The sequence below is a fragment of the Oncorhynchus mykiss genome, chromosome 27 (assembly GCF_013265735.2).
Source record: "Oncorhynchus mykiss isolate Arlee chromosome 27, USDA_OmykA_1.1, whole genome shotgun sequence".
NCBI classification, from domain to species: domain Eukaryota; kingdom Metazoa; phylum Chordata; class Actinopteri; order Salmoniformes; family Salmonidae; genus Oncorhynchus; species Oncorhynchus mykiss.
Window position 1 is genome coordinate 1,304,223 of NC_048591.1, and position 12,312 is coordinate 1,316,534.

A 12,312-nucleotide genomic window follows, 5' to 3' on the forward strand; every position below is an offset into this window, starting at 1 on the left:
CATAATGACAAGGTAAAGCCCCTACAGATGTCCACCAGATTGGGTTGGTAAGATCTAATAAAGGTAGACAGACCCTGAGACAGGAGGCTTGGCTGGTGAACCCACGGTCGGTCCTCTTTTTCTGGGCTAAGTGTCGGGGAGGCAAAGGGGTCATTAAGTGGGCCTACCCTGCTGAAACTCAATATGGCCCGAGTGTTTCTGAGGGGATCGTATTGTTTATTCTCACCCAGCTGACAGCCTTGCTAGCTGCTCAAACTATCATCATCGCTGGCATATATTACACGTCTAGGGGGAATGGAAAGACTGACGTTAGTGAGAGTCACGTATACAAATGTACCTATGGCAGGTGTTCTTAAATGGAGAGAATTAAGTGAACAGTTCGGCCCTCTATTACCTAACAATCCTTCGACAAGAAAGTTTAGTTAGACACTGACGGACGGTTTCCCGGATACAGATTAAGCCTTGTCCTTGTCCTGGTAATCTCAGCTAACCCAGAACTAAAATCGTGCATAATTTGGTCAGCTGTGTGATTAAGTTCTGGGTCTATTCATGTTAGAAATTGAGAGTTCCAGTTTGCAAAGTCTCCACCCTCGCAAAAGGAAACTCTCAGGCAAAGCCCAAAGAGGGGATGGACCTACCTAAATTTGTCCAATAAGAAACTTTGTTTTTGTTGGATTTCTTTCCCCTACAATATGCACTAATGAATACACCCCAGGTTTCACAGTGCAACAACCAACACTAGCAGGGTAGGGTAGAGTAGTGGTGAATAAAAGGGGGAGTGCAGGGAATTAGGAATGGCGGTGAACTGGAAATAGGGGTCCAGATAGCAGGTGCAGGTGGCTGATATAGTGAAGTGGAGAGGGATGCATACATTTGGTTTATGGTCGGACTAATGTAACCTACATACTGTAACACAGGTGGTTTGGTGATCAGGTTCGTCTGAGACCTGATGAAAAGTTGTACTAGCTCCCCGAGGCAATTCCCTAAACTTTGGCTAAGGGGGCTGATATGCTCTTCTGGTGTGCAGGAAACCCAGGTTCAAACCCTATTGGTCACAATAGGATAAGGCTTTATGATGTAACCACACACTCCTCTACACAGTCCTCCCTCATATCCACAGGGGGCAGCAGTGAGTTGAGCCTGCTACCAAACCCAATCCACTCACTCCAGCAAAAGATGGATCTGCACTTGATCATGCTCCTTCTCAGTGGAAGCCCCATGGTATGTGGGCAGGGGTAGACTACTGAGGTTGTATCTTTCTATGATTGGAATACAGTCGTTTAGTATGACTGTTGTGACCACTGCTGCATACTGCATACATGAGTGATCCTTACTATCTGTGTGGTTTACTCAGTAGAACAAGGTGAGTGTAACATTAACAATGGGCCCCCAGTGGCTCCAACCACAAACATACTGGCCCACTACTCATTAACCTTTAATGAGCTGTCAAAGTGGATGCGTCGTCCCCCTAGACACCATACACACTCACACCACCATCACCACCACCAGATCATTAGTTTTGTCTAATCTTGATTATTGTCCAGTCGTGTGGTCCAGTGCTGCAAGGAAAGACCTAGTTAAGCTGCAGCTGGCCCAGAACAAAGCGGCACGTTTTTCTCTTAATTGTAATCAGAGTGCTGATATAATTACTATACATGCCAGTCTCTCTTGGCTAAGATTTGAGGAGAGACTGACTGCATCACTTCTTCTTTTTATAAGAAACATCAATGTGTTGAAAATCCCAAATTGTTTGCATAGTCAACAACACACAGCTCTGACACACACACTTATTCCACCAGACATGCCATCAAAGGTCTTTTCACAGTCCCCAAATCCAGAACAAATTCAAGAAAGCATACAGCATTATATAGAGCCCTAATTGCATGGAACGTCCTTCCATCTCATATTGCTCAAATAAACAGCAAACCTGGTTTAAAAAATGGTTTTTACCTTTATTTAACTAGGCAAGTCAGTTAAGAACAAATTCTTATTTTCAATGACAGCGGGCTAACTGCCTTGTTCAGGGGCAAAACAACAGATTTTTACCTTGTCGGCTGGGGGATTCGATCTTGCAACCTTTCGATTACTAGTCCAACACTATAATCACTAGGCTACCTGCCACCCTAGATAAAGCAACACCTCATGGCACAACGCCTCTCCCCTATTTGACCTAGATAGTTTGTGTGTATGCATTGATATGTAGGCTACGTGTGCCTTTTTTATTTTAATTGATGTAGTTCTGTCCTTGAGCTGTTCTTGTCTATTGGCGTTCTTTATTATGTATTTCTGTATTATGTTTCATGTTTTGTGTGGACTCCAGGAAGAGTAGCTGCTGCTTTTGCAACAGCTAATGGGGATCCTGATAAAATATCAAATACCACTATGCCATCAGCATCACCAGCAGTGGACAAGGCAACCGCTATGGTCCACCATAGCTAAGAGCCTGAGTTTTTCCCTGACCATCATGTACATGAGCAGCAATAGCTTGGGGCCTTAGACTGTAGCAATATGATCCTGGTTAGGGTGGAGCAGTGGAACAGCTCCGTTGCCTGAGTAGTCATTGTGGTCTAGGAAGAGTTGTCACACATTGCTGCAGCGCAGTTGGAAAGTATTCAGACTTTTTCCAAATATTGTTACATGACAGCTTTATTCAAAAATGTATTAAAATGAATCTACATACAATACCCAATAATGACAAAGAAAAAAACAGATGTATTAAAAAAAATGGAAATATGACATTTACAAAAGTATTCAGACCCTTTACCCAATACTTTATTGCAGCACCTTTGGCAGCAGTTACAGCCTCTGGATTTCTTGGGTATGCTGCTACAAGCTTGGCACACCTGTATTGGGGGAGTTTCTCCCATTCTTCTCTGCAGATCCTCTCAAGCTCTGTCAGGTTGGATGGGACACGTTGTTGCACAGCTATTTTCAGGTCCTTCCAGAGGTGTTCGATCAGGTTCAAGTCCGGGCTCTGGCTGGGCCACTCAAGGACATTCAGAGACTTGTCCCAAGCCTCTCCTGTGTTGTCTTGGCTGTGTGTTTACGATAGTTGTCCTGCTGGAAGGTGAACCTCAGTCTGAGGTCCTGAGTGCTTTGGAGCAGGTTTTCATCATGTACTTTACTCCGTTCATCTTTCCCTCAATACTCACTAGTCTCCCAGTCTCTGCCGCTATAAAACATCTCCACAGCATGATGCTGCCACCACCATGCTTCACCGTAGGGATGGTGCCAGGTTTCCACCAGACATGACAATTGGCATTCAGGCCAAAGAGTCACCAAGAGAATCGTGGTTCTCATGGTCTGAGAGTCTTTTAAGTGCCTTTGCGCAAACTCCAAGAGGGCTGTCATGTGCCTTTTGCTGAGGAGTGGCTTCCGTCTGGCCACTCTACCATAAAGGTCTGATTGGTGAAGTGCTGCAAAGATAGTTGTCCATCTGGAAGTTTCTCCCATCTCCACAGAGAAACTTTGGAGCACTGTCAGAGTGACCATTGAGTTCTTGCTCACCTCCCTGGCCAAGTCCCTTCTCCTCCAATTGCTCAGTTTGGCCAGGCGGCCACCTCTAGGAAAAGACTTGTTGGTTCCAAACTTCTTCCATTTAAGAATGATGGAGGCCACTGTGTTCTAGGGGACCTTCAATGCTGCATACATTTTTTGGTACCCTTCCCCAGATCTGTGACTCGACACAATCCTGTCTCGGAGCTCCACGAACAATTCCTGCAGCCTCTTTGCTTGGTTATTGCTCTGACCTGCACTGTCAACTGTGGGACCTTAGATAGACAGGTGTGTGCCTTTCCAAATCTTGTCCAATCAATTTAATATACCACAGATGAAGTTGTAGAAACATCTCAAGGATGATCAATGGAAACAGGATGCACCTGAGCTCAATTTCGAGTCTCATAGCAAAGGGTCTGAATACTTATGTAAATAAGGTATTTCTGTTTGTTTTTTATTCATACATTTGCACAATGTTTTTTTTAACCTCTTTTCACTTTGTCATTATAGGGTATTGTGTGTAGATTGATGAGGGGAAAAAATATTGAATCCATTTTAGAATAAGGCTGTAATGTAACAAAATGTGGAAAAAGGGAAGGGTTCTTAATACACTGTATATCAAGATTGAGGTTTTCTACTTAAATGTCAGCTAGCTAATGCTTTGATATTGTACATTTTCAGAAGTTGTTGCATACATTCATTCTGATATCCATAAATTCCTATATTTATTTAATTTTAGCTGATTGATGAGTGGATCATCTTGACAGACACACACCCACACACACACATACCTGTTTGAGTCACAGAGGCATGACTAAAACAGCAAGCGCTGTTAAAGATTCACAAGGCAGAAAGTCGGTCTCCAATTAATAACAAGCAGTTGTCTCTGGAGGTTGATTGGATTTTTGGTAATATATGATGTATAACCTCTGTAGTCACTGACCCTCCTGCCCTGAGGAAGGGGGCTCCAAAGTGGCACCCTATTCCTTATTTATCTATTTGTTACTTTTGACAAGGGCCTTATGAGCCTTACTTTGAGAAGCCCAGAGTGCAAGTGCTTAAAGACATGAGGCGTACATTTTCGGAGGCGACAAGTGCCAAATGCGACCACACCTTTGAAAACAATTGATAAGAAGACATAGGTGCTTTGAAAAGCGTGTCCTGTCCTGTTTGATCCCACCCTACAGGAGTAGTGCAGTGTCCCCAATCATATGCCCGGATTCCTCACGGCTTAATGGTTCATGTGTTTTTATGGCATTCTGACTGTGATGAGTAACCACATACAAACCACAAGTCTCCATCAACCCAATTAAACTAAGCACACACACACACACACACACACACATAACTGATTTGTGCTCACCAGGGTTGAGGTTGTCAAGGAGACATAACGATTTACCATGCTTATGCATTAGAGGTCGAACGATTATGATTTTTCAACGCCGATACCAATACCGATTATTGGAGGACAAAAAAAGCTGATACCGATTAATCGGACGATTTTTTTATTTATTTGTAATAATGACAATTACAACAAAACTGAATGAACACTTAATATAATACATCAATAAAATCAATTTAGCCTCAAATAATGAAACATGTCCAATTTGGTTTAAATAATGCAAAAACAAAGTGTTGGAGAAGAAAGTAAAAGTGCAATATGTGCCATGTAAGAAAGCTAACGTTTAAGTTCCTTGCTCAGAACATGAGAACATATGAAAGCTGTTGGTTCCTTTTAACATGAGTCTTCAATATTCCTAGGTATGAAGTTTTAGGTTGTAGTTATTATAGGAATTATAGGACTATTTCTCTCTATACCATTTGTATTTCATATACCTTTGGATGTTCTTATAGGCACTTTAGTATTGCCAGTGTAACAGTATAGCTTCCATACCTCTCCTCGCTCCTACTCGGGCTCGAACCAGGAACACAACGACAACAGCCACCCTCAAAGCAGCGTTACCCATGCAGAGCAAGGGGAACAACTACTCCAAGTCTCAGAGCGAGTGATGTTTGAAACGCTATTAGCGCGCACCCCGCTAACTAGCTAGCCATTTCACATCACATCGTTACACCAGCCTAATCTCGGGAGTCTCGAAAACAAGGCGTTTATTCTTTCAGCGAAATACGGAACCGTTCCGTATTTTATCTAACGGGTGGCATCCATCAGTCTAAATATTCCTGTTACATTGCACAATGTTATGTCATAATTACGTAAAATTCTGGCAAATTAGTTCGCAATGAGCCAGGCGGCCCAAACTGTTGCATATACCCTGACTCTGCGTGCAATGAACGCAAGAGAAGTGACACAATTTCACCTGGTAAATATTGCCTGCTAACCTGGATTTCTTTTAGATAAATATGCAGGTTTAAAAATATATACTTCTGTGTATTGATTATAAGAAAGGCATTGGTGTTTATGGTTAGGTACACGTTGGTTAGGTACACGTTTTTTTTACACCTTTATTTAATCTTTATTTACCTAGGCAAGTCAGTTAAGAACACATTCTTATTTTCAATGACGGCCTAGGAACAGTGGTTTAACTGCCTTGTTCAGGGGCAGAACGACAGACATTTACCTTGTCAGCTCAGGGATTCAATTTTGCAACCTTACGGTTAACTAGTCCAACGCTCTAACCACCTGCCTCACGAGGAGCCCGCCTGTTACGTGAATGCAGTAAGAAGCTTAGATGCACTGTATTAGTATTTGGTAGCATTGCCTTTAAATTGTTTAACTTGGGTCAAACGTTTCGGGTAGCCTTCTACAAGCTTCCCACAATAAGTTGGGTGAATTTTGGCACATTCCTCCTGACAGAGCTGGTGTAATTGAGTCAGGTTTGTAGGCCTCCTCGCTCACACATGCTTTTTCAGTTCTGCCCACAAATCTTCTATGGGATTGAGGACAGGGCTTTGTGATGGCCACCCAATACCTTGACTTTGTTGTCCGATAGCCCCCTTTTTAGAAATGTTCACCTAAATGACATTCCCAAATCTAACTGCCTGTAGCTCAGGCCCTGAAGCAAGGATATGCATATTATTGGTACCATTTGAATTGGAAACACTTTGAAGGTTGTGGAAATGTGAATTGAATGTAGGAGAATATAAAACAATAGATCTTGTAGAAGAAAATACCAAGAAAAAAACAACCAATGTTTTTTTACCACCATCTTTGAAATGCAAGGGAAAGGTCACTGTTATAGCCATCACTCTGGTTGTAATTCCGATATCGTCCACAAGATGTCAGCAGTGTATGTGCAAAGTTTCAGATGGATAACTTGGAGTATGACTGATCTTCAAGACTTTTAGTGTGAAGTCCCCTGGTACATTTGGGCAAATCGTGAAGAAGACATAGGCATTCATATTCTATTTTTCTGCAAGAATATCATCAAATCAGTATACTTGGACTTTGATTTAGCTTTCCAATTATTAGTAGCCATATTATAAGTTCAAAATTTGCAAAACAACCAGTTTTCATAACCTCATAACTCTGAATATCCTCATAATTTTTGTCCAAAATGAATGGCATGCTATCGTACAAGGTTAGAAGCTACATTTTATGACACATACTCCCGTAAAGCCCAACTATTTGGCTAGCTTTGTTTGACCCCGATTGGTGCTTATTTGACAAAGATACAGTCAAGTGATGGCCGCACGCGTCACCAGCGTGCCATGAATGCGTCGCTCTCCGACAAAATATGGTGTCCTATAGGATATACTACACCCCTAATGAAATAGTGAAGTGTGGGTGAGATTTTCACAGATACCTTTATTTGCAACTTAAACGAGTGGAAATAAAAAATCGATCGTGCATGCTATTTGGACCTTTTTATGATATGAAAAAGGATTTTATCTAACAAAACGCAACTTCATGTTATCTCTGGGACCCTTTGGATGATAAATCAGAGCAAGATTTCAAAATGTAAATAAACATTTCACCTTCAGAGGTGAATTTATCAAACCTATCGTGGTGATAAAACCCTTTTTGTTGTTAGGAGCTCACCTCAAAACAATAGCATGGCATTTTAGCATTTTTGATACTGTAAAGTGGAAGTGCAGTTACAGTGTATATTAACAAGAATTTAAGCTTTCAGCTGATATAAGACCATCTATGTACCGATATTTGTTGTTACTCTGAAATCTGCAATCTTAAAATAACACACTGAATGATTAACAATTGCCCTTTTGACGGGACGCCGATCCTTTATTTAAGCCATTTTGCCACAACTTTGGAAGTATGCTTGGGGTCCATTTGGAAGACCCATTTGCAACCAAGCTGATGTCTTGAGATGTTGCTTCAATATATCTATTGTTCTGGGATTGATTTGCACTTTTCGCACCAAAGTACGTTCATCTCTAGGAGACAGAACACGTCTCCTTCCTGAGCGGTATGACGGCCTCTTGGTACCATGGTGTTTATACTTGCAGACTATTGTTTGTACAGATGAACATGGTACCTTCAGGCGTTTGGAAACTGCTCCCAACGATGAACCAGACTTGTGGAGGTCTCAATTATTTTCTGAGGCTGTCTTGGCTGATTTCTTATGATTTTCCCATGATGTCATGCGAAAAGGCAAAGAGCTGGAAGGTAGGCATTGAAATACATCCACAGGTACACCTCCAATTGACTCAAATGATGTCAATTGGCCTATCAAAAGCTTCTAAAGCCGTGACATCATTTTCTGGAATTTTCTAAGCTGTTTAAAGGCACAGTCAATTTAGTGTATGTAAACTTCTGGCCCACTGTAATTGTGATACAGCGAATTATAAGTGAAAAATCTGTCTATAAACAATTGTTGGAAAAATTACTTTTGTCGTGCACAAAGTAGATGTCCTAACCGACTTGCCAAAACTATAGTTTGTTATCAAGAAATTTGTGGAGTGGTTGAAAACAAGTTTTAATGACTAACCTAAGTGTAATGCATTCCTACTTACATGTGTGTGTATTGGGTATATGTTGTGTAATTTGATAGATATTACTTGTTAGATATTACCGCACTGTCAGAGCTAGAAGCACAAGCATTTTGCTACAACCGCAATAACATCTGCTAATCACGTGTATGTGAACAATAACATTTGATTTGGTTTGATTTGATTAAACCTGCCTAAGTGTTGCTCTCCACTCTCTGGAGGACTGAGGACTGAGAAGATGAGTCCAACCATGAATGATGAATACGGGTAAATTTTCAGAATAAGAACACATCACATGCCAATCATAAAATGTCAGAATTCATAAATACTTTGTTAAAAAGGATGCATACTTCTAGTGAATGCAAAGTATACTAAACATCATTATGGAACTATAGTGTAAATGTTATGAAAACCGAATAGAAAGTCAGACAGTAGAGAAAAATACATTTTTTATTTAATTTTATCTTTATTTCAACAGGGAGTCCCATTGAGACTTAGGTGTATTTTACAAGGGAGCCCTGCATATTACAATTTACACATTTTATAGAACACTAGCAACAGTTAAAATACACAAAAATATAGTATACAATCATAGATAACATCAACATCTCTCAAGAACCAGGTCTTCAATCAATGCCCTAAACTGCCTGAGCAGATACAGTACCAGTCAAAGGTTTGGACACATCGACTCATTCAAGGGTTTTTCTTTATTTTTACTATTTCCTACATTGTAGAACAACAGTGAATACATCTTTAACTATGAAATAACACACAAGGAATCATGTAGTAACCAAAAAAGTGTTACATTCTTCAAAGTAGCCACCCTTTGCCTTGATGACAGCTTTGCACACTCTTGGCATTCTCTCAACCAGCTTCAACTGGAATGCTTTTCCAACCATCTTGAAGGAGTTCCCACATATGCTGAGCATTTGTTGGCTGCTTTTCCTTCGCTCTGCGGTCCAACTCATCCCAAACCATCTCAATTTGGTTGCGGTCGGGTGATTGTGGAGGCCAGGTCATCTGATGCAGTATTCCATCACTCTCCTTCTTGATCAAATAGCCCCCACACAGCCTGCAGGTGTCTTGGGTCATTGTCCTGTTGAAAAACAAATAATAGTCCCCGTAAGCACAAACCAGATGGGATGGTGTATCACTTCAGAATGCTGTGGTAGCCATGCTGGTTAAGTGTGCCTTGAATTCAAAATGAATCACTGACCGTGTAACCAGCAAAACACCCCCACACCTCCTCCTCTCTGCTTCACGGTGGGAACCACACATGCGGAGATCATCCATTCACCTACTCTGCGTCTAACAAAGACACGTCGGTTGGAAGCAAAAATCTCAAATTTGGACTCTTCAGACCAAAGGACAGATTTCCACCGGTCAAATGTCCACTGCTCATTGTTTTTTTCCCAAGCAAGTCTCTTCTTATTATTGTTGTCATTTAGTAGGGGTTTCTTTGCAGCAAAATCGACAATGAAGGCCTGATTCACGCAGTCTCCTCTGAACAATTGAGATGTGTCTGTTACTTGAACTCTGTGAAGCATATATTTGGGCTGCAATTTCTGAGGCTGGTAACTCTAATGAACTTATCTTCTGCAGCAGAGGTAACTCTGGGTGTTCCGTTCTGTGGGGGTCCTCACGTGAGCCAGTTTCATCATAGCTCGTGATGGTTTTTGCGACTGGACTTGAAGAAACTTTCAAAGTTCTTGAAATGTTTCTGCATTGACTGACCTTCAAGTCTTAAAGTAATGATTGACTGTGGACATATTATTGACATAATATGGACTTGGTCTTTTACCAAATGGGTCTGTCTTCTGGATACCACCCCTACCTTGTCACAACACAACTGATTGGCTCAAATGCATTAAGAAGGAAGTTATCTTTTAACAAGGCACACCTGTTAATTGAAATGCATTCCAGGTGACTAGCTCATGAAGCTGGTTGAGAGAATGCCAAGAGTGTGCAAAACTGTCATCAAGGCAAAGGGTGGCTACTTTAATGAATCTCAAATATAAATTATATTTTGATTTGTTTACCACTTTATTGGTTACTACATGATTCCATATGTGTTATTTCATAGTTGTCACGACTTCGGCCGAAGTTGGTCCCTCTCCTTCTTCGGGCGGCGTTCGGCAGTCGACGTCACGGGCTTTCTTGACACCACCAATCCATGTTTCATTTTCATTTTGTTTTGTCTTGATCATACACACCTGGTTTCCATTCCATTTATTATGTTCCTTATTTAACCCTCTGATTTCCCTCTCTGTTTTGTGCATTATTGTTTGTCATGTGGGTTCTCTTTGTTCATGCTTTGGATCATTGTGTTTGTTCCTTGTTGGAATCTAACTTATTATTGAGTACATTTTGGATTATTACTCAGAACTGTGTCCTGCGCCTGACTCTGCATTTTTCATTTTTAGCAACGTCCTCACAATAGTTTTGATGTCTTCACTATTATTCTAAAATGTAGAAAATAGTAAAAATAAAGGAAAACCCTGAGTGGGTGTGTCCAAACTTTTCACTGGTACTGTATCCAGTATATACAGTGCCTTGCGAAAGTATTCGGCCCCCTTGAACTTTGCGACCTTTTGCCACATTTCAGGCTTCAAACATAAAGATATAAAACTGTATTTTTTTGCGAAGAATCAACAACAAGTGGGACACAATCATGAAGTGGAACGACATTTATTGGATATTTCAAACTTTTTTAACAAAACAAAAACTGAAAAATTGGGCGTGCAAAATTATTCAGCCCCCTTAAGTTAATACTTTGTAGCGCCACCTTTTGCTGCGATTACAGCTGTAAGTCGCTTGGGGTATGTCTCTATCAGTTTTGCACATCGAGAGACTGAAATGTTTTCCCATTCCTCCTTGCAAAACAGCTCGAGCTCAGTGAGGTTGGATGGAGAGCATTTGTGAACAGCAGTTTTCAGTTCTTTTCACAGATTCTCGATTTGATTCAGGTCTGGACTTTGACTTGGCCATTCTAACACCTGGATATGTTTATTTTTGAACCATTCCATTGTAGATTTTGCTTTATGTTTTGGATCATTGTCTTGTTGGAAGACAAATCTCCGTCCCAGTCTCAGGTCTTTTGCAGACTCCATCGGGTTTTCTTCCAGAATGGTCCTGTATTTGGCTCCATCCATCTTCCCATCAATTTTAACCATCTTCCCTGTCCCTGCTGAAGAAAAGCAGGCCCAAACCATGATGCTGCCACCACCATGTTTGACAGTGGGGATGATGTGTTCAGGGTGATGGCTGTGTTGCTTTTACGCCAAACATAACGTCTTGCATTGTTGCCAAAAAGTTCCATTTTGGTTTCATCTGACCAGAGCACCTTCTTCCACATGTTTGGTGTGTCTCCCAGGTGGCTTGTGGCAAACTTTAAATAACACTTTTTATGGATATCTTTAAGAAATGGCTTTCTTCTTGCCACTCTTCCATAAAGGCCAGATTTGTGCAATATACGACTGATTGTTGTCCTATGGACAGAGTCTCCCACCTCAGCTGTAGATCTCTGCAGTTCATCCAGAGTGATCATGGGCCTCTTGGCTGCATCTCTGATCAGTCTTCTCCTTGTATGAGCTGAAAGTTTAGAGGGACGGCCAGGTCTTGGTAGATTTGCAGTGGTCTGATACTCCTTCCATTTCAATATTATCGCTTGCACAGTGCTCCTTGGGATGTTTAAAGCTTGGGAAATCTTTTTGTATCCAAATCCGGCTTTAAACTTCTTCACAACAGTATCTCGGACCTGCCTGGTGTGTTCTTTGTTCTTCATGATGCTCTCTGTGCTTTTAACGGACCTCTGAGACTATCACAGTGCAGGTGCATTTATACGGAGACTTGATTACACACAGGTGGATTGTATTTATCATCATTAGTCATTTAGGTCAACATTGGATC